This window comes from Hemitrygon akajei, unplaced genomic scaffold, assembly GCF_048418815.1.
Source record: "Hemitrygon akajei unplaced genomic scaffold, sHemAka1.3 Scf000078, whole genome shotgun sequence".
Classification (NCBI taxonomy): domain Eukaryota; kingdom Metazoa; phylum Chordata; class Chondrichthyes; order Myliobatiformes; family Dasyatidae; genus Hemitrygon; species Hemitrygon akajei.
The window spans coordinates 3,352,955-3,373,645 of NW_027331964.1; the positions used below are offsets into that span (position 1 = coordinate 3,352,955).

The 20,691-nt window shown below is 47.5% G+C and overlaps 1 protein-coding gene and 1 long non-coding RNA gene across 2 annotated transcripts in view; one reads left to right on the top strand and one right to left on the bottom strand.

Annotated features, from left to right (window-relative positions):
- Positions 1 to 20,691, top strand: part of LOC140722508 (NACHT, LRR and PYD domains-containing protein 3-like) — an 863,879-nt gene that overhangs the window by 345,745 nt on the left and 497,443 nt on the right. The window lies entirely within an intron of this gene.
- LOC140722517 (uncharacterized) lies at positions 14,375 to 20,354 on the bottom strand. Its single transcript, XR_012097645.1, has 6 exons — positions 20,274 to 20,354; positions 18,845 to 18,968; positions 16,155 to 16,210; positions 15,691 to 15,755; positions 14,737 to 14,778; positions 14,375 to 14,409 (listed from the first exon to the last, which is right to left on the bottom strand). It is a non-coding gene; the product is annotated as an uncharacterized lncRNA (long non-coding RNA).

The following is a 20,691-nucleotide window of genomic DNA, read 5'->3' on the forward strand; positions in this document are numbered from 1 at the left end:
GGGATCGGGATGAAAGCGGAGGGTCGACGCACAGAAGCGCTTGGCTGAGGCGGGCAAGGAGAGTGGGCGAGGGAGCAGTTTAGCTTCTATATCTTACGCTCTGATCTGCTAGTGGCAGCAGTTAACGGGATCGGAAGGGTACGGAGTATAGTCAGTGAATGGGGTGCCGATCATTAGGGGATGTGGCCGGGCTCGCGTGGGAGAGGGCTGGCTCAGTAGGAGAAGAGCAAAAGGTCGGTGGAAATAGGGGCGGGGTCAGAGTGGAGAGCGGTGGGTCATTGGGAGTGGAGAGGGCGGGGTCGGTAGGAGGAGTGGAGAGGGTGGGGTCGGGGAAGAGCACGGGGTGGGATTATTGGGAGGTGCGGGCAGGGCTAGTGGGAAAAGGGGGCGAAATTAACCCCACCATTCTCCATCCAGAGCCAGTTTTCCTACATACAGCATTGAACACGCTTCGCTCAAATAACTTGTATGTGTGTCTGCGACACAGAGTTGAACTTCCTTTCCATAGTTTCAGTCTTCGGGTTCACCACATACACGCTCGGTACTTCTTTTAATCATTCGCCTTTTTACCTTCTTTTATCGTTTACCCCTTCCCGTGCTACACATCTCAACCTCACCCGCGGAGGCGTTTTCACGTTTCTTCATTGTATTCTTTCGGAGTGGCTTTTAAATCTTAGAACAACAATATCTGCCGGCACTTTGGTATCATTTATGAATTCTTGTACTGGTTGGTCGCTCTTCATTGGGGTTCCTACCGAGTCTTTAGTTCTGCCCGTTGCGCTGAGGTAACGGGAACCATGTTTCCTGACGTTTCAAGGCCGAACGCAACCGGCAGCGAAACGTTGCTGTACTTTGTTCAAGCCTCAGCAAGCACCACAACGGAAAGAATGGTGTTAAATACCATCGCAATGAAATAATAATTCGATGATGCACAGAAACGAGATTTCTCAGTTGCTGTCTTCCCCCAGTCGAGCACGTGCTGGCCGAGCCTGAGGGGTTCACGTACAATATCACGAGCGCATTTGCCGAACCCGCTGCGCTGCCGAATCCGTGACTGTAACAGTCACTACCTCATTTTCTTTTCGAAACGAGGGACCAGAACTGTGCTCAGTACTCGAGGAGTGGCCTCAACAAGTAGGAGTGTAGATTAACGTCCCTGTTGTTAAACTCCAACTCTCTGGCAATTAAGAACAGCAGGCTAATTGTTTTCCTCACTCGTGGCAGGTCAAACAGCGAAAAACGCCCAGGATTTCATCTGCAGCGCACTACCGCTTTTCTGCCAGTGGGTGGCGCTGTAGTCCGTTGCGTTTGCAGTTCTGGGATCGTTCATAAGGCGAAGCACTGGACTTCCAATCTGACTCTCCAGGCGGCGACGCTGTTCACCGCTGATTTTAAACATCTCCGCCATGGACGCTTCTTCCCTTCTGCCATCCGTTTCCTAAACGGACATTGAGCCCGTGAATATTATCTCACTTTTTCAATATATTATATTTCTGATTTTGCACGATTTTTAATGTATTCAATATCCATCATCTGTAATTGATTGATTTCCCCTTCTATATATTAATGCATTGAACTGCTGCGGCTATGTTAACAAATTTCACGACACATGCCGGTGATAATAAACCTGATTCTGATTGTTGCGATGAAGACCAGTCCGCTAATTTCTCTCCCAGCCTGACAGTGATGATCGCTCAGGACTTCGATTGCAGACGCACCATCACTGTTCGGCCAGTGGGTGGCGCTCGAGTCCGTTGTTTTTGCAGAGATGGGCGAGCTCACACCGCGGACCACTGGACTTCTCATCTGAAGGCCCAGGCGCCGTCGCTGTTCAGTAGCTGATTTTAAACAACTCCGTCATGGATGGTCCCAAGACCGGCTGCGGAAGGAGGAGATGCAGGAAAGATGTCGCGACTTTGCGGAGGATGCAGACGAAATGTAGCAGGATACAGCCTTGGATCAAAGTGCATGTGCTATAACGAGAGCTTAGGGCAAGCTTGGAGGCTGTCAGTTGATCTAATAGAGGGTTATTAGACACACCTAGAGTGGACGGAGGGTATATTTTTGCAATGCCCAATAGCAGGGGCCAGAAATTTCAGATAAAATGGAATAACCGCCCCCCCCCCCCCCCCGGGCTCTTCCTGTGTGCGAAATTCCGCCTGATCTCCCGAGAGCAAACAGCACGGCGGATGCAGCGTCACCGGACAGGCGGCGGAGTCACGTGGGTGCGGGGCCACCTCTGACGTCACGGAGGGCTGGGCTGCAGCCGGCGTCGTTTCAGAAGTTGGGAATTAAACCTGAAGCGTGGCCCTTAAAGGGAAAGGCGGCCATTAAAGTGGATGCCAGGAAGTCGGTCAAAATGTCCCGGTCCCGTGGATGAAGATTTTTCACACATTCAGACGTTCACAGTTACACAAGACCTCCAGCTCTGGTATCCTGCCAAGACCTCAGTTCCTCCTTCCCAGTCTCACTGAATTGATTACTCGTCAGTCTGAAACAGATGGAAGAACAAAGATGAAATAAACAGATTACACAACAGTGTCAGTAACAGGGGACAGGGGTTAATGTTTCAACAACACTCACAGACAAATATCACCAGAAAACCCGCGGATCCGCTGATATTTTATCACATTGAACATTAACACAAACACTCACCCGATCCACTCCAGACTCGGGAGGTTCAGTATGAGGCAGCAGAGAGCGGGGACAGATCGATCTGTCAGAGAGTTTGATGTCAGGTCCAGATCCGTTAGTGATGGGTTTGTACTGAGAGCGGAGACGAGATCCTCGGCACCAGAATCTGTGAGACCGACATCCCACAGCCTGGAGATGAGAGAGAGTGAGGGTGAAGGACACAGAGAGACAGGAGACGGTACAAATCCCCAGTGTTTATCAGTACCACAATTACTGATCACATTAATGTTCAGCGTCAGACACCCAGTGACTGTAATCACAATCTCCCACAGTCTGGTACTTACCCCAGTTTCTGTATTTTACACTCCGGGTTCCTCAGAGCCGCAGACACCAGTTTCACTCCTGAATCTCCCAGTTTATTCCCCACAATTCTAAACACAAACAGACAAATTGAACAAATTGATTCAAACCGTGGGTCTGAGGGAATTTCTCTCACTCGGATGTTTCAGGAAATATTAAACCCTTCAGTCAATAACTGATCGGAGTTTCCATCACTGTCAATGTCCCTCACTGCCCAGCTCCACGGTATTCACCGAATGTCAATAATTTCGTCTGTCGGTGTGACCTTATAGGCTCCACATATTCTCTAACGGTCAGGGAAAAAAACCTTCCTGACGTGAGAGGTCAGGATTGAATGGCGGGAAAAAAACCCGCAGTGGAAATCTGGCGTGGGCGGCTACATAGATGGTGGAATAGTGATAGGAAGAGGAATGCCACAGGGGGAAGTGTGTGGGAGACAGTGATGCCACAGTAGGAAGGGGAATGGGGAAGAGGGATCGAAAAGCAGGAAGGGGGATGGGAAGAGCAATTGTATATGGATTTTAGCAAGGCATTTGATAAAGTACCATATGCCAAGATTATTGAGAAAATAAGTAGGCATAAGTAGACTTTGAGGAACCAGAATTGGCTTCCGCACAGAAGACAAAGAGTGGTTGTAGACGGGACCCATTCTGCATGGAGGCCGGTGACCAGTGGTGTGCCTTGGGGATCTGTTCTGGGACCCCTACTCTTTGTGAATTTTATAAACGACCTGGATAAGGAAGTGGAGGGATGGGTTAGTGAATTTGCTGATGGCTAGAAAGGTTGGGGTTGTTGTCGATAGTGTGGAGGGCTGTCAGAGGATACAACGGGACATTGATAGGATGCAAAACTGGGCTGAGAAGTGGCAGATGGAGTTCAACCCAGATAAGTGTGAGGTGGTTCGCTTTGGTAGTTCAAATATGATGTCAGAATATAGCATTAATGCTAAGCTTCTTGGCAGTGTGGAGGATCAGAGGGATCTTGGGGTCCAAATCCAGAGGACACTCAAAGCTGCTACGCCGGTTGACTCTGTGGTTAAGGAGGCATACGGTGCATTGGCCTTCATCAGTCGTGGGGTTGAGTTTAAGAGCCGAGAGGTAATGTTGCAGCTATATAGGACCCTGGTCAGACCCCACTTGGAGTACTGTGCTCAGTTCTGGTCGCCTCACTACAGGAAGGATGCGGAAACTATAGAAAAGGTGCAGAAGAGAATTTCAAAGATGTTGCCTGGATTGGGGAGCATGCCTTATGAGAATAGCTTGAGTGAACTCGGCCTTTTGTCCATGAAGCGACGGACGATGAGATGTGACCTGACGGAGGTGTACAAGATAATGAGAGACTTTGATCGTGTGGGTAGTCAGAGGCTTTTCCCCCAGTGTTGAAATGGCTATCACGAGAGAGCAGTTTTAAGGTGCTGGGGAGTAGGTATAGAGGAGGTGTCAGGGGTAAGTTTTTTACCCAGAAAGTGGTGAGTGCGTGTAATGGGCTGCCGGTGGCGTCGGTGGTGGCGGAAACGATAGGGTCTTTTAAGAGACTCCTGGATGGCTACCTGGAGCTTAGAAAAGTAGAGGGGTTGGGTAAAGCCTAGGTAGTTCTAAAGTAGGGACATGTTCGGCACAGCTTTGTGGGCCGATGGGCCTGTATTGTGCTGTAGGTTTTCTATGTTTCTATGTTTCTAAAGCAACCTCTTCCTCAAGGTCGCAGAAGGGAAGAAGCTGGCTGTGAACTATAGGAGGAATGGAGACATGTTAACCACTGTTGATGTAAACATCACCGAGGATTTTACCTGGTCTGTACATATCGGCTGTGTGGTGCTCCATTCTCCTCAGACGGTGGAAGAAACCTGAGACGGTTGAAGGGTCCTATATAGCTGCAATATTACCTCTCGGCTCCTAAACTCAGCCCCATGATTGATGAAGGCCAATTCACCGTATGCCTTCTTAACCACAGAGTCAAAATACTTTGAGTGTCCTGTGGGCTCGGAACCCAAGATCCCTCTGATCCTCCACACTGCCAAGAGTCTTATCAGTAATACTATATTCTGCCATCATATTTGACTTACGAAAATGAACCACCTCACACCTATCTGGGTTGAACGCCATCTGCCACTTCTCAGCCCAGTTTGGCATCCTAGTAATGTCCCGCTGTAACTTCTGATAGCCCTCCACGCTATGCACAACACCTCCAACCTATTAAAGGTGTCATCAGAAAATTTACTCACCCATCCCTCTACTTCCTCATCCAGGTCATGAATAAAAATCACTGACCTCCATGCAGAATATGACCCGTCTACAACCTCTCTTTGCCTTCTGTGGGTCAGCCAGTTCTGGAGCCACAAAGCAATGTCCCCTTGGTTCCCATGCACCCTTACGTTCTCAGTAGGCCTTGCAAGTGGTCCCTTATCAAATGCCTTGGTGAAATACTACATCTACTGTTCTTCCTTCATCAATGTGTTTCGTCACATCCTCAAAAGAAAATCAGGCTGGTAAGGCATGAAGTGCCTTTGACAATGAATTGCTACAGGTTTAATTCTATCTGATGAGAAAAAAATGTAAAATTGACTAACAGCAGTGTGTGTAAAAAGAATTCACCCGCCTTGGAGGAGTTTCATGTTTTATTACTGTACAACGTTCAATCACAGCGGATTGAACTCGTCTGTAATGATACAAATCAACAGAAAAAGACTCTTCCTTATCAAAGTGAAAACAAAACTCTGCAAAGTGATCTGAATTAATTACCAATATAAAACACAATATAATTGATTTCTTAAATATTCAGTACTTTTCCACCACCAAATCATCACAGGTGCAGACAATTGGTTTTTGAAGTCACACGATTAGTTAATTTGAGATCAGCCTGTTCAGTGAAAAGTGTTTCAATTGATTCTAGTAAAATCAATTGCATCTGTATCTGGAAAGTCCGGCTGCAGTAATGGAAAGTCATGCCGGTTGAGACAGATGCAGTAGGGAATTTCAGAGGTGTTTAGGTGGAACATGGAGGGATCGGGATGAAAGCGGAGGGTCGGCGCACAGAAGCGCTGGGATGAGGCGGGCAAGGAGAGTGGGCGAGGGAGCAAGGGGAGCGCGTGGACGCGCGGGAATGAATAAGCTGCCCCCGATTCCCCCACAGTCACACACAATTAACTGACCGGCGACAACGAGTGACAGGTTGAATCCTCAGTCCCGTTTCTCACCGTCACTCCGCATCCGGGAACCGGCCGTTAGAACATCACACATCAGGGCCGTGTCCGAGATCGCTGCCGAGGGATTTGCCAATTTAACGTCATTATATTGGCCAGACTATCGAATGCAGCGTCCTCTCCCCAAAGTGCGCATAAAGATTCTCTCCCTGGATAATCCCACAACCGGATACTAGTTTCCCAGTCGGAGCACCGGCCCCCCGGGCTCTTCCGGTGTGCGAAATTCCGCCTGATCTCCCGAGAGCAAACAGCACGGCGGATGCAGCGTCACCGGACAGGCGGCGGAGTCACGTGGGTGCGGGGCCACCTCTGACGTCACAGAGGGCTCGGCTGCAGCCGGCGTCATTTCAGAAGTTGGGAATTACCTGAAAAGTGGCCCTTAAAGGGGAAATCGTGCATTAAAGGGAATGCCATGAAGTCGGCCAAAATGTCCCGCTCCCGTGGGTGGGGAATTTTCACACATTCAGACATTCACAGGAGCACAAGACCTCCACCTCCGGTATCCTGCCAAGACCTTAATTCCTCCTCCCAAGTCTCACTGAATTGATTACTCGTCAGTCCGAAACAGATGGGAGAATAAAGATGAAATAAACAGATTACACAACAGTGTCAGTAACAGGGGACCGGGGTTAATGTTTCAACAACACTCACAGACAAATATCACCAGAAAACCCGCGGATCCGCTGATATTTTATCACATTGAACATTCACACAAACACTCACCAGATCAGCTCCAGACTCGGGAGGGTCAGTATCAGGCGGTGGAAAGCGGGGACAGATCGGTATGTCAGAGAGTTTAATGCCAGGTTCAGCTCCGTCAGTGATGGGTTTGTACTGAGAGCGGAGACGAGATCCTCGGCACCAGAATCTGTGAGTCCGACATCCATCAGCCTGGAGATGAGAGAGAGTGAGGGTGAAGGGCACAGAGAGACAGGAGACGGTACAAATCCCCAGTGTTTATCAGTAACACAATTACTGATCACATTAATGTTCAGTGTCAGACACCCAGTGACTGTAAACACAATCTCCCACAGTCTGGTACTTACCACAGTTTCTGTATTTTACACTCCGGGTTCCTCAGAGCCGCAGACACCAGTTTCACTCCTGAATCCCCCAGTTTATTCCCCACAATTCTGAACACAAACAGACAGATTGATGAACAAAGTGATTAAAACCGTGGGTCTGGGGGAATTTCTCTCACTCGGATATTTCAGGAAACATTACATCCTTATATATTGTGCTGTAGGTTTTCTATGTTTCTAAAACAACCTCTTCCTCAATGTCGCAGAAGGGAAGAAGCTGGCTGTGAACTATAGGAGGAATGGAGACCTGCTCACCACTATTGATGTAAACATCACCGAGGATTTTACCTGGTCTGTACATATCGGCTGTGTGGTGCTTCATTCCCCTCAGACGGTGGAAGAAACCTGAGACGGTTGAAGGGTCCTATATAGCTGCAATATTACCTCTCGGCTCCTAAACTCAGTCCCACGATTGATGAAGGCCAATTCACCGTCTGCCTTCTTACCCACAGAGTCAAAATACTTTGAGTGTCCTGTGGGCTCGAAAGCCAATATCCCTCTGATCCTCCACACTGCCAAGAGTCTTACCAGTAATACTATATTCTGCCATCATATTTGACCTACGAAAATGAACCATCTCACACATATCTGGGTTGAATCCATCTGCCACTTCTCAGCCCAGTTTGGCATCTTAGTAATGTCCCGCTGTAACCTCTGACAGCCCTCCACACTATCCACAACACCTCCAACCTATTAAAGGTGTCATCAGAAAATTTACTCACCCATCCCTCTACTTCCTCATCCAGGTCATGAATAAAAATCACTGACCTCCATGCAGAATATGACCCGTCTACAACCTCTCTTTGCCTTCTGTGGGTAAGCCAGATCTGGAGCCACAAAGCAATGTCCCCTTGGATCCCATGCACCCTTACGTTCTCAATAGGCCTTGAAAGCGGTCCCTTATCAAATGCCTTGGTGAAATACTACATCTACTGTTCTTCATTCATCAATGTGTTTAGTCACATCCTCAAAAGAAAATCAGGCTGGTAAGGCATGAAGTGCCTTTGACAATGAATTGCTACAGGTTTAATTCTATCTGATGAGAAAAAAATGTAAAATTGACTAACAGCAGTGTGTGTAAAAAGAATTCACCCGCCTTGGAGGAGTTTCATGTTTTATTACTGTACAACGTTCAATCACAGCGGATTGAACTCGTCTGTAATGATACAAATCAACAGAAAAAGACTCTTCCTTATCAAAGTGAAAACAAAACTCTGCAAAGTGATCTGAATTAATTACCAATATAAAACACAATATAATTGATTTCTTAAATATTCAGTACTTTTCCACCACCAAATCATCACAGGTGCAGACAATTGGTTTTTGAAGTCACACGATTAGTTAATTTGAGATCAGCCTGTTCAGTGAAAAGTGTTTCAATTGATTCTAGTAAAATCAATTGCATCTGTATCTGGAAAGTCCGGCTGCAGTAATGGAAAGTCATGCCGGTTGAGACAGATGCAGTAGGGAATTTCAGAGGTGTTTAGGTGGAACATGGAGGGATCGGGATGAAAGCGGAGGGTCGGCGCACAGAAGCGCTGGGATGAGGCGGGCAAGGAGAGTGGACGAGGGAGCAAGGAGAGCGCGTGGACGCGCGGGAATGAATAAGCTGCCCCCGATTCCCCCACAGTCACACACAATTAACTGACCGGCGACAACGAGTGACAGGTTGAATCCTCAGTCCCGTTTCTCACCGTCACTCCGCATCCGGGAACCGGCCGTTAGAACATCACACTTCAGGGCCGTGTCCGAGATCGCTGCCGAGGGATTTGCCAATTTAACGTCATTATATTGGCCAGACTATCGAATGCAGCGTCCTCTCCCCAAAGTGCGCATAAAGATTCTCTCCCTGGATAATCCCACAACCGGATACTAGTTTCCCAGTCGGAGCACCGGCCCCCCGGGCTCTTCCGGTGTGCGAAATTCCGCCTGATCTCCCGAGAGCAAACAGCACGGCGGATGCAGCGTCACCGGACAGGCGGCGGAGTCACGTGGGTGCGGGGCCACCTCTGACGTCACAGAGGGCTCGGCTGCAGCCGGCGTCATTTCAGAAGTTGGGAATTACCTGAAAAGTGGCCCTTAAAGGGGAAATCGTGCATTAAAGGGAATGCCATGAAGTCGGCCAAAATGTCCCGCTCCCGTGGGTGGGGAATTTTCACACATTCAGACATTCACAGGAGCACAAGACCTCCACCTCCGGTATCCTGCCAAGACCTTAATTCCTCCTCCCAAGTCTCACTGAATTGATTACTCGTCAGTCCGAAACAGATGGGAGAATAAAGATGAAATAAACAGATTACACAACAGTGTGAGTAACAGGGGACCGGGGTTAATGTTTCAACAACACTCACAGACAAATATCACCAGAAAACCCGCGGATCCGCTGATATTTTATCACATTGAACATTCACACAAACACTCACCAGATCAGCTCCAGACTCGGGAGGGTCAGTATCAGGCGGTGGAAAGCGGGGACAGATCGGTATGTCAGAGAGTTTAATGCCAGGTTCAGCTCCGTCACTGATGGGTTTGTACTGAGAGCGGAGACGAGATCCTCGGCACCAGAATCTGTGAGACCGACATCGGTCAGACTGGAGATGAGGAAAAGTGAGGCTTATGGACACAGAGAGACAGGAGACGGTACAAATTCCCAGTGTTTATCAGTAACACAATTACTGATCACATTAATGTTCAGTGTCAGACACCCAGTGACTGTAAACACAATCTCCCACAGTCTGGTACTTACCACAGTTTCTGTATTTTACACTCCGGGTTCCTCAGAGCCGCAGACACCAGTTTCACTCCTGAATCCCCCAGTTTATTCCCCACAATTCTGAACACAAACAGACAGATTGATGAACAAAGTGATTAAAACCGTGGGTCTGGGGGAATTTCTCTCACTCGGATATTTCAGGAAACATTACATCCTTATATATTGTGCTGTAGGTTTTCTATGTTTCTAAAACAACCTCTTCCTCAATGTCGCAGAAGGGAAGAAGCTGGCTGTGAACTATAGGAGGAATGGAGACCTGCTCACCACTATTGATGTAAACATCACCGAGGATTTTACCTGGTCTGTACATATCGGCTGTGTGGTGCTTCATTCTCCTCAGACGGTGGAAGAAACCTGAGACGGTTGAAGGGTCCTATATAGCTGCAATATTACCTCTCGGCTCCTAAACTCAGTCCCATGATTGATAAAGGCCAATTCACCGTATGCCTTCTTAACCACAGAGTCAAAATACTTTGAGTGTCCTGTGGGCTCGAAAGCCAATATCCCTCTGATCCTCCACACTGCCAAGAGTCTTACCAGTAATACTATATTCTGCCATCATATTTGACCTACGAAAATGAACCATCTCACACATATCTGGGTTGAATCCATCTGCCACTTCTCAGCCCAGTTTGGCATCTTAGTAATGTCCCGCTGTAACCTCTGACAGCCCTCCACACTATCCACAACACCTCCAACCTATTAAAGGTGTCATCAGAAAATTTACTCACCCATCCCTCTACTTCCTCATCCAGGTCATGAATAAAAATCACTGACCTCCATGCAGAATATGACCCGTCTACAACCTCTCTTTGCCTTCTGTGGGCCAGCCAGTTCTGGAGCCACAAAGCAATGTCCCCTTGGATCCCATGCACCCTTACGTTCTCAATAGGCCTTGAAAGCGGTCCCTTATCAAATGCCTTGGTGAAATACTACATCTACTGTTCTTCATTCATCAATGTGTTTAGTCACATCCTCAAAAGAAAATCAGGCTGGTAAGGCATGAAGTGCCTTTGACAATGAATTGCTACAGGTTTAATTCTATCTGATGAGAAAAAAAATGTAAAATTGACGAACAGCAGTGTCTGTAAAAAGAATTTACCCGCCTTGGAGGAGTTTCATGTTTTATTGCTGTACAACGTTCAATCACAGCGGATTGAACTCATCTGTAATGATACAAATCAACAGAAAAAGACTCTTTCGTATCAAAGTGAAAACAAACCTCTGCAAAGTGATCTGAATTACTTGCCAATATAAAACACAAAATAATTGATTTCATAAATATTCAGTACTTTCCCACCACCGAATCATCACAGGTGCAGCCAATTGGTTTTTGAAGTCACATGATGAGTTAATTTGAGATCAGCCTGTTCAGTGAAAAGTGTTTCAATGGATTCTAGTAAAATCAATTGTATCTGTATCTGGAAAGTCCGGCTGCTGTTGATCAGGATCCCGGCAAAAACTCCACCATGAACACAAATGAACACTCCGAGCAACACCTCGAAAAGGTGATTGAAGATCACCAGTCAGGAGATTGAAGCATGAAAACGTCCAGGTCACTGAATACCCCTTGAAGAACAATGAAGTCAATCATTAAGTAATGGAAAGTATATGGCACGGCTGTAAATCTGCTTCGAGCAGGCTGCTCGCAAACACTGAGTGACCATGCCAGAGGGGGACGAGTGAGAGAGGCCACCAAGAGACCCATGACAACTCTGGAGGAGTTACAAGCTCCGGTATCCGGGGTGGGAGAGACTGGGCATACAACAACGGTTGCCCGGGTGCCTCACCGGTCGCAGCTTTATGGGAGACTGGCAAAGAGAAAGCCGCTGTTGACAAAAACCCACATGGAATCTCGGCTAGAGATTGCCAGCAGGCATGTGGGAAACTCTGATGTCAGCTGGAAGATGTTTCTCTGATCTGATGAAACCAGAATAAGCCTTCTTGGCCATCCTACAAAATCCTACGCTTGGCGTAAGCCGAACAAGACATATCATCAAAAACACAACATCCCTACGGTGAAGCATGGTGGTGGCTGCATCATGCTGTGGGGATGCTTCACTGCGGCAGGGCCTGGAAGGCTTGTGAAGGTAGCGGGTAAAATCAACGCAGCAAAATACACGGGAAAGATTCCCGCGGCGGCACCGGCTCGTTCAATGGGAGCAGGCAGCCGACATGGTCAGGGCATGAAGCGATACGGAGAGAGGGCAGGAGGTTGGGGCTGAGAGGGAAAATGGATCAGCCGTGATGAAATGGCGGAACGGACTCGATGGACCAAATGGCCTAATCCTGCTCCTGGATCTTATGGTGTTATGGCATTACAATTCCTGCTGCCTCGGTGACGCAGACAACATCATCAAAGACCCTCCAAGAGGACCACAACCCCCCATTGAGACGGGGGGGATGTTTACGTCGCTGGAGTCAGGGCCTTGTCTCCTGCTCCTGGTAGGGTCAGCCATTCCAGACACGTCACAGGGTAGCGGCCGGACGAAGCGTAGTCCACCGGTCCCCCGGATTCGGGGGTCCATCTGCTCCTCACCGGCAGTAAACCCTGGTGCATCACAGGGGTATGTGCTCAGCCCACTGCTCTCCTCTCTCTACACCCATCACTTCCGGCTAAGCACAGCTCAGTTGCCATTTATATTTGCTGATGGTACAGCTATTGTTGGCAGAATCTCGGATGTAGGTGAGAGGGCGCACAGGAGCGAGATGGATCAGCTGGTTGGGAGGTGTCACAGCAGCAACCCTGCCGTCATTGTCCGTGAGACCAAAAGAGCTGATTGCCGACTTCAGAGAGGGCAGGAGGGACGAGGGACCAAGAGCCGATTCTCATAGAGGGATCAGTTCAAGTTCCTGTGAGTCAAGATGTCTGCGGATCTGACCTGGTCCCAACACATTGATGCGGCAGTATTTCATGAGGAGTTTGAGGACATTTGGTTTGTCATCTAAAACACTGGAAAACGTCCACGGATGTACCGTGGGGAGCATTCGGACAGGGTGTGTGCTATGGCGGGGGTGTTGGGGGGGTGGGGGAAGGTTGGCAACTGCGGAGGAACGAAAGAAGCTACAGAAAGTGGTAAAATCATGATGGAGACGCGAAGTCTTCGGGGTAACCGCAGGTCTGTGTCTTTGCTGTCGCTTTGCTCACGCTGGAGTGCTCGGCGGCGGCGCCGATGGTTTTGTTTTTGCCTGTGGGTGGGGGAGAGGGGCCTGTTGCTCGCTGGCGCTTACGCGCGGGAGGGGGGATCTGGGGGGGAATTTGGAGTTCGAACATGCAACTCTTCTTCATTTTTTGGGCCACTCCTTTGCTTTCATGGATGGTTGCGAAGAAAAAAACATTTCAGGATCGATATTGCATACAAGTATACAATTTGCTGGCATTAGATTGTACCTTTGAAACTTTTAACCTTGGAGAATGATCCCAAAACAAATAGGGCTGGATGTCACGGATAAAAATCTGGTTGCTGGATAAGAGGATACTCACATCATATCGCTCAGTATTCAGTGAGTTAATCCTTATAACTTGCTGATACGAAGAGCCGGGACGGGAAGGACGGAATCATTGGAATTGTTGTCACGTGACCGTTTCAGCCGCTGCTCCAGGCTCCCGGACAAGAGAAGATCGAGGCGAGTCTGAAGGTTGAGGGTCACACACTGCTATGTTTCAGATCTTAGCGATGAACATGAGGCTGCCTATCATGGGATGGAGGAGTCTGGGTTGAAGTGAGAGAACTAAGCCGCTGCGATAAAAAAAATGAGTCACACCCTTCAATGATGTCTCGGAGTGAAGATGTGACTGTCGAGAGAGATATGACGGAGACACGGATAACGGTTGTATATAAAAAGTGAGAGACGTTTTGAACGGTAGCTTTTTTCCACGATGGTTGTCCTTCTCATGTATGAATTCCCAGCCAACCGCCCTCTTCTGTTCGCCAGTGACGTCATCTGAGGAAATAAACAAACAATTCATGTTGGCTATCTCAGCAACTGGAAGGAAATAAAGTTAGTGAGACCAAATACGGGCGATATTTCATTATTCGGTGTCAGACATCGTGTCAATGAGAATTTTCAGACAATTTATCTGTTTCGTAAGGCCACAGGCCCACGACAATTATTCCTCTGAATAGCAATGACTTGCTGCCCGTCGCCGCCTGACCCCAGTCCCACAGTGTTACATGTCTCTCATCTGTTAATCACTGGGTAACTTGGAATCACGCACAGCCGGGGCTCTGCTCAACTCATCGGCTTGACAATACTGGACACGTTCCCTTTGCAAGTCACATTTTGCATCCACAGCCTCATGTTCTGCTGACTTACCTCTTCAGATCACCGTAAACAGATCGATCGCCCAGAACCAGTCCCTGTTAAACGGAAATAAATCATTGTGATTAGCAAAAGTTAATAACAAACAGTCTGTGATAGAGGAGAATTGGAAGAACACCGAAAAGGACTTGGACACATGTAACAAATCGGCTCGGAAAGACCGTGGGACAGAGGGACCAGGCTGTGCTCCACAGTCCAGACTAACACATGATACTTCATGAGTTCATCCGCCATTTCTGCGGCCCCGATTGCTGCCTCTTCGACGTCATTCTCGCTGTCGAATGTCTCACTTCAGGGTCTGTTTCTTACTGTGTGAAGTGGAAACAATTACATCTAAAAGGGAGTGACGCCAATAATTCCCTCACCGTGTAAGTGGAGTTTCCATCTTCTGCATTGTTCCTTGCGCCCTGAAAAGAGAAATTGAAGATTTCTATTGTGACGTTTAACCTTGCGCTGAACAATTGTATTCTGTCTCTCCACAGGTAAACCTCGAGGGTATCAATCTTCACATTCATTGCTGCTCGGACGCGACCCATCAGGAAGGCAGATTATTGCCTGAATGGTGTAGAGTTAGGTAAGGGAGAAATACAAAGAGATCTAGGAGTCCTTGTTCATCAGTCACTGAAGGTGAATGAGCAAGTGCAGCAGGCAATAAAGAAGGCTAATGAAATGTTGGCCTTTATTACAAAGGGAATTGAGTACAAGAGCAAGGAAATCCTTTTGCATTTGTACCGGGCCCTGGTGAGACCACACCTGGAGTATTGTGTACAGTTTTGGTCTCCAGGGTTAAGGAAGGACATCCTGGCTGTAGAGGAAGTGCAGCGTAGATTCACAAGGTTAATTCCTGGGATGTCCGGACTGTCTTACGCAGAGAGGTTAGAGAGACTGGGCTTGTACACGCTGGAGTTAAGGAGACTGAGAGGGGATCTGACTGCAACATATAAGATTATTAAGGGATTGGACAAGATAGAGGCAGGAAATATGTTCCAGATGCTGGGAGAGTCCAGTACCAGAGGGCATGGTTTGAGAATAAGGGGTAGGTCATTTCGGACAGAGTTAAGGAAAAACTTCTTCTCCCAGAGAGTTGTGGGGGTCTGGAATGCACTGCCTTGGAAGGCAGTGGAGGCTAATTCTCTGGTTGCTTTCAAGAAGAAGCCAGATAGGTATCTTAAGGATAGGGGAATCAAGGGATATGGGGACAAGGCAGGAACCGGGTATTGATAGTAGATGATCAGCCATGATCTCAGAATGGCGGTGCCGGCTCGAAGGGCAGAATGGTCTACTTCTGTTCCTATTGTCTATTGTCTATAAGATCCAACCTGTTCCTTCCTTGAGAAATTTTCATAGGTTCCCGATGCGTCCACGGTGTTTGTATCCAAGGTGCCTGCGGGAACAATACAGATACGTCACAGCGGTGAAGAGCATCATGGGCCGTTGTTAATACAGCGGATGTCAATCCGGCCACAAAACAAAATGCCAGCGATAGCATGAACTACATTCCCACAAACACCAGAAACCGGTTATCCCCAGTATAGACGACCAATAATTTAGTTCAGATACAGAAAGGAAAATACCATACCGCCCCTCCAATGATATTGTAATCCTGAGTTGAAAGTGTCTACTTATTTAATTGGACATCCCAACAACCCAAGCAGCATTATTCGTGACCAATCGCTCGGATGAAAACCTCCAGCTTCTGTGCACTAGGAACTCCCATATCTAAATGAAATGTTAAGAGTTCCAGTGGCCCAGTAACAGAACAGTTGAAATGCAGTTCACTCACTGTTTCGTCCGGAATCGATGCTCGTGTCGTATTGGGATTGTGGGGGATCTTTGCTCCTGAATAAACAGAAACAATGTTCAAAACATGAATTCCAGAGGAGTTGACTTTCCTGCGCTGATACACAGAATGAGAACGGCTCCAATCATTCCATTGCATTCTCTCCAGTTACTCCTTGATACTGTCCCGGTTATCGGATGCCCGATTCCAGCCTACTCGATCTCAACAACAGTGACCACAATGGGTTTAACCGAGAAATAATTGTTTTGGCCAATTGGATCACAGTTTTCCAGGGGAAAGTGTCTTTCAGACAAATGTTCCCATTTCAGGGGGAAAGCTCAATGCTGATTCTGACCACAGGTGACCCCTGATCTGTGGGATAATTCCGGAACTGCTGATCAATTTAACATGTCCTTGGGAAGATAAAGTCTTGTTCCCCGATCCTGTTCCCGTTTACAACACTGTCCTTTATCAATATCTTTCATCCTCGTTCATCCCACCGAAGGACTGTAAGACCATAAGATATAGGAGCAGAAGTGGGCCATTCGGCTCAGCAAGTCTGTTCCGCAATTTAAACCTGGGCTGACCCAATTCTTCCAGTCGTCCCCTGTCCTCTGTTTTCACCCCATACCCTTTGATGCCCTGGCTAATCAAGAACCTATCCATCTCTGCCTTAAATGCATACAATGACTTGGCCTCCACAGCCGCTCGTAGCAACAAATTCCACAGATTTACCCCTCTCTGATGAAAATAATTTATCCGCATCCCAGTTCTAAACGGAGGGGCTTAATCTTGAAGTCGTGCCCTCTTGTCCTAGACTTCCCTACCATGGGAAATAACTTTGCCATATCTAATCTGTTCAGGCCTTTCAACATTCGGAATGTTTCTATGAGATCCACCCTCATTCTCCTGAACTCCAGGGAATACAACCCAGACCTCCCTCAAACGGTAACCCTTTCATTCCTGGAATCATTCTCGTGAATCCTCTCTGAACCCTCTCCAGTGTCAGTACACCCTTTATAAAAATAAGGAGCCCAAGACTGCAGACAATGCTCCCAGTGTGATCTCACGAGTGCCTTATAGAAACTCAACATCACATCCCTGCTCTTATATTCTATACCGCTAGAAATGAATACAAACATTGCATTCACCTTCTTCACAACCGACTCAACCTGGAGGTTAACCTTTAGGGTATCTTGCACAAGGACTCCCAAGTTCATTTGCATCACTGCATTTTTAATTCTCTCGCCATCAAAATAATAGTCTGCCCGTTTATTTCTTCCACCAAAGTGCATGACCGTACACTTCGCCACATCGTGTTTCATTTGCCGCTTCTTTGCCCATTCCCCTAAACTATTTAGCTCTCTCTGCAGGCTCTCTGTTTCCTGAACGCTACCGGTTCATCCACCTATGTTTGTATAAAGGGTAAACTCAGCCGCAAATCTATTAATCCCTTAGCCCACATCATTGACATGCATCGTAAAAAGCAGCGGTCCCAGCACCGAGCCCTGTGGATCTCCACCAGTAATCAGCAGCCGGTCAGAATAGGATCCCTTTATTCCCGCTCTCAGTTTTCTGACGAGCAGCAAATGCTCCACCCACACTAGTAACTTCCCTGTCATTCCATTGGCTCTTAACTTGGTGAGCAGCCACATGTGCGGCACCTTGTCAAAGGCCTTCTGAAAATCCAAGTACACCACGTCTATTGCAGTTCCTTATCTACCCTGCTTGTAATTTCCTCAAAGAATTACAGTAGGTTTGTCCGGCCAGAAATCCTTACTGGCTTGTCAAGTGCTACCCGGTACTCTTGTAATCTGATCCCTAAAAATCGATTCCAACAACTTCCCAGCCACTGATGTCAGTCTAACATGTCTATAGTCTCCTTTCTGCTGCCTCCCACCCTTCTTAAACAGCGGAGTAACATTTGCCGTGTTCCAGTCATCCGCTACAATGCCAGAATCTTTCGATTCATTCGTCCTGGACAATCACTGCAGATTTCCCCAACGTGGTCAAAAGGGAGTCAGTCCATTCTGTCCTTTTGGTTGAATACTGTTATCGTCCATTACGTTGTTCCTGCAACTTCACAAGCAGCCGTCAAACATCAGCATCTATTATCTGCATCTGCGGCTGGACTATTAACGCCAATCATCTGACCATCGAATCTGAGAGCATCAGATTCTCTATTCTTTCCTCCGGTCAACACGGTCCTGTTCCACTCTTCTCTGAATCGACCAGCCACCATCACCCCTGTTCTCACCACTCGGCATTTCCCACGATTCCCACTCACTCGCATCATGACCTGTCCGTCACCTCACTCCCCTGTCGATCCATCGAGCCTGTCAGCGCTTGCTCCAACCGCTGCCCTACCACTTTGTTGCCCCTCTTTCCTGTCACTACCGAGCAACAATCTGCTTCCACAAAGGCCGTCGGTTCATGTTCCCCCACCAGTAATGCCCGACTCGCCAGTTTCCTCCAGCTCCGGCTTGTGTAACTTGTTTCGGTCACCGGTTCCCGTTAAACCTTCCAATATCCCACTCCTGCAAAATAAAGATCTCCTGCAATAACTAGAAGAAGAAGAAGAAGAAGAAGAAGAAGAAGAAGAAGAAGAAGAAGAAGAAGAAGAAGAAGAAGAAGAAGAAGAAGAAGAAGAAGAAGAAGAAGAAGAAGCAATATTCGGAGAAAAGGGCATTTACCCGCCAATTTTCCGTGCGAACAACCATGCGCAAACTCCGCCGATCAGACCTCCGGCAAGAGAACCCAGTACAATGCCCACGATCGCGCCAGCGCCCAGGGTGAAATTGTCGCCTGTTTCTGGGGCTAACACACACACACAAAAAAACAAATATTTATCATAAATTGCGCAAACCCGTCTTTTTCAGTGTCAAATGGATTTTAACCTGCTTGTGATTCTAACAACGGTTTTCTCAAACGGGAATAAAGCTTGTGCGGTAACCATGGAACCATAGAACATCACAGCACAGAAACAGGCCTTTCGGCCCTTCTTGGCTGTGCCGAACCATTTTTCTGCCTAGTCCCACTGACCTGCACCTGGGCCACATCCCTCCAAACCCCTCTCACCCATATACCTGTCCAAGATTTTCTTACATGTCAAAAGTGAGCTCGCATTCACCACTTCATCTGACAGCTTGTTCCACACTCCCACCGCTCTCTGCGTGAACAAGCTGCCCCTAATGGTCCCTTTAAACTTTTCCCCCTTCACCCTTAACCCATGACCTCTCCCCTGGCCTCAGTGGGAAAAGCCTGCTTGCATTAACTCTATCTATATCCATCATAATTTCATACACCTCTATCAAATCACCCCTCATTCTCCTACGCTCCAGGGAATGAAGTCCTAACCTATTCGACCTTTCTCTGTAACTCAGTTTCTCAAGTCCCAGCAACATCCTTGTAAACCTTCTCTGCACTCTTTCAACCTTATTAATATCCTTCCTGTAATTAGGTGACCAAAACTGCACACAATCTTCCAAATTCGGTCTCACCGATGTCTTATACAACCTCACCATTACATTCAACTCTCATACTCAATACTTTGATGTATAAAGGCCAATGCTCTCTTTACAACCTTATCTACTTGTGACGCCACTTTCAAGGAATTATGTATCTGTACTCCCAGATCCCTCTGTTCTACTGCACTCCTCAGTGTCCTACCATTTACCTTGTATGTTCTACCTTGGTTTGTCTTCCGAAGTGCAATACCTCACACTTGTCCGCATTAAACTCCATCTGCCATTTTTCAGCCCATTCCTCCAACTGGTCGAAATCCCTCTGCAAGCTTTGAAAACCTTCCCCACTGTACACTGACCTCGACAGTAAGATTAAAGTTCCTCTTTGTTACGCCGGTAGTAACCCGACATGTATAATTCCCGACGGTAACCGAGCTCACTGACACAAGGGTGAGTTCCTGCTCTGTCTGCAGGAGATTGTTCCCGTTGTACCATGCATAAATACCCCAGGGGACAGACAGAGCAATTTCAGATTTAACACAATATTTTAAACAACTAGACGCTCCGGTACAATTCTGACCTCCTTTGGCGCATCTATAAAATAAGGAAATATGTTGATTATAATGCTCTCTGATAAAAAATGAAGGTTCTTGTTTACCTGTGCACCCGCAGTAAACCTGCACGTCAGTCTCTCCAGCGCCACTGCTGAAAGAGTTGCTGGCGATGCACTTGTACGTCCCTGCATCGTTTCCGTTCACACTGATTATAGTCAGTTTCGAGTTGTCGAAAGATGCAATTATTCTGCCGTTTTCCCGGATGGGTTGGTCATCCTTGAACCATGTCCGTGTCTCAACAGTGCCCGACGCGTCACAACTCAGTGCGATGGTATCGAGGTTTTCCAGAGGAGTGGAATTATTGGTCACCACGGCAACCCCACTCACTGTCTCTGTAAATACAATTAAAATCCAAATCGTTTTTCACTTGCTTTTACCTACAACACGTCCACAATACTTGGATGCCGCCAACTCAAGATTGTCTCCATTCATAGCTCTTATCCCCCATGCCTTTCGATATCA